Here is a 2,739-nt window from a genome sequence, read left to right as displayed (position 1 = left end):
CTCCGCGCCAGGGCTCGTGAGCCCGCGGCCCTCACTGCCGGGGCAGGCAGCGGACGCCAAGGGGCTGCCCCGCCCCGCGACAGGCGCTGCCCCACAGCCCGCCGGGGCCGAGAACGCCCGGCCCTGCAGCAGACGCGCCCTGGCCCGGCCTCTGTGAGGAAATGGCATCTCAGAACTTCGTCGGAAGGCCACGGCAGGCATCTTGGCCTCGCTGCCAGGGATAAGAAAAAGAACGTACCATACGAGAAAACTTTGCAAGCGGGAACTCAAGAGTTTTGGCGGGCATATGGAGACCCAGACTCCCAGACTCTCTGGTCTGAATACCTGTTTGTAGAATGCCATAAATTGCTCTATTGTTTTGACTCTTCGAGGAATAGAGATATGTAATTAATACAAGAAAGGAGGGTGGGTAGAAATGGTCAGAAGACTGGACTTCATTTAGACATTAAATTTTAGGAGGGTGCCCAATGTGATTGTTGATTGGAGCTCACACTCATCCTTGGGCTTTGTGACCCAAGACAACTGAAGTAGCCACTCTGGAGCTAGGTTTTCCGATCTATAAAAGGCAGTGGGCCTACATCTCTAAAGGTTTCTTCTGACATTCTTTGATGTACTTTTATGAAATTGTGCTCTTTGTTGTTGGGTTTTCCAATTATCCTACTAAAGAGAATCTGTAAGGTGCAGACTCTAATCTTCAAACAGGTATTGGTCTTATTTTGATGTCAGAATCACTGGAGAGCACTCATTAATCATGTGAGGATTTCCAACTAACCACAAACAGGAGTGTTATCCTTTTAGACACAAGACCCATATAACTCATTCAACTGCACATACAACGTCAGAACAAGATATAAACCTGAAACCAATGTATAGTTTTAATAGCTACGTAACAGATAAGCACCACGGGTGCAGAACCGGCCTTAGGACAGGATATGGTGTGGTTAAGGGGTAAGGATACCTTTTTCTAATAAATTTTGGGGGAAAATCCTGATTAGAAGACACAACTAGGATAGGCTGGGAAAAATATTCCATATAAAAGTCACATCTGTGTTGAAGATTTGGTGGTATTAGGGGTTCCCACTCTTGGCTCCCACTTGAATGTAAGCTCCATGCAGATAGGAATTGTGTCCCATTTGCTACAGCGTCCTCTTGTGTCTAAGAAAGACTGGCACACAGTAAGTGCACCCCTTCCCCCTCAAGTTTTGCTGTTGAATGAATGCATGATTAAATGGACTGGAAGCGGCAGTGGAATTGGCTGGATTGACAAGGCCAATTTGGTAAGTGTGTTAAAACAGAAGCAAATGGTAAGTATGATAAAGCAAATTGGATCTTACATTCTATATGGAGTTGAAGGAAGATGTGAAAGCACTTTGAAAATTATCAGTCAATATATAAACGGTTTTTCTTATATGATCCTTAGTGCAAGGATATGCGAGCTCTTGTGGCATAGTGCCTAAGGCACTTGACTGCTAACCAGAAGGCTGGTGGTTCAAACCCACCAGCCACTCCTGGGAAGGAAGATGAGGCAATCTACTTCCATAGAGGTACTGCCTCAGAAACCCAAGGAGGGGTCGCTATGAGTCGGATCCGACTTGACAGCAGTGAGTTAGTGCAAGGAGAGTGGTTGAGAAAAGTCATTGCTAAGAGATTTTGAATTCTTGTAGTTCCCTAAAGCTAGAGTTGTGGAGGAGTAGTATATGTAAATCAAGACTAATGAATTAGTCTCTCTTTTTTTAATACATTTTATTGAAATATAATTTATGTACAGTTAAATACACAAAACTAAAGTGACAGGGTCAATGCATTTTTTTTTTCCAGTGTTCCCTCCCCTCCCCTCCCACCCCTGGTAACCAACAGTTTCCTTCCATATATAAACCTTTCCTTGGAATTGGTCTCTTTTTGATGATTCATCAGGAATAATGACTGTCTTGGCTATTTTATATTTTTAGATCAACTTATTTCCAAATCCTGATTGCTTGCTTGCTACATACAGAATTACCTGGAGAGCACTATAGAAATTCAGATTCCCATCCCCTCCTCAGATTTACTGAATTAGAATCTCTGAGAATGAGGTTTGGAAATCTGTGTTTAATACTCTGTTGTTGTTGTTTGCCGTCGAGTCGGCCCCGGCCCCGACTCATAGCGACCCCTCCTTGGGTTTCCGAGGCAGTATCACTACGGAAGTAGGATTGCCCAACCTTCCTTCCGAGGAGTGGCTGGTGGGTTTGAACCGCCAGCCTTCTGGTGAGCAGTCAAGTGCCTTAGGCACTATGCTACCAGAGCTCCTTTAATACCCTAGGTGATTCTAAAGCAGTGAGCATGGTGCAGGCTTGGTGATGTGCATTTGTGATTGTTTGATGTACAACACTGCCACCCAAAGATACAGAGATTATCGAGACAGTGATCCTTGTCCTCAAGGAGTTCACAGTTTAAGGGTGGAAACAGAGGTTTAAACTAACATTGACAATACAGAATGCTAAGGACTATAATAGATTACCATCTCAACATAGGAGAGAAGCCACTCACCTTGGAGGAGATTAGTTGGTGATGTTTGAAAAGAGCCTTGAAAAGAACATATAGGAATTAGCTAAACAGACTGCAAGGGCAAATGAAGTTTTCTGATCAGAAGGACCATGACTTCCAAAGGAAAAGAAGGGTGAGAAAGTAGGAATATTTTGGAGACTTTAAGTAGTTTGGAATACCTAAAAGTACATTTTGAGAAATGGCAGGACCTGATTC

Source organism: Orycteropus afer, unplaced genomic scaffold, assembly GCF_000298275.1.
Source record: "Orycteropus afer afer isolate SDZICR_OR568_19922 unplaced genomic scaffold, OryAfe1.0 scaffold00026, whole genome shotgun sequence".
In the NCBI taxonomy this organism is placed as follows: domain Eukaryota; kingdom Metazoa; phylum Chordata; class Mammalia; order Tubulidentata; family Orycteropodidae; genus Orycteropus; species Orycteropus afer.
Note: the sequence above shows the minus strand (reverse complement) of the source record.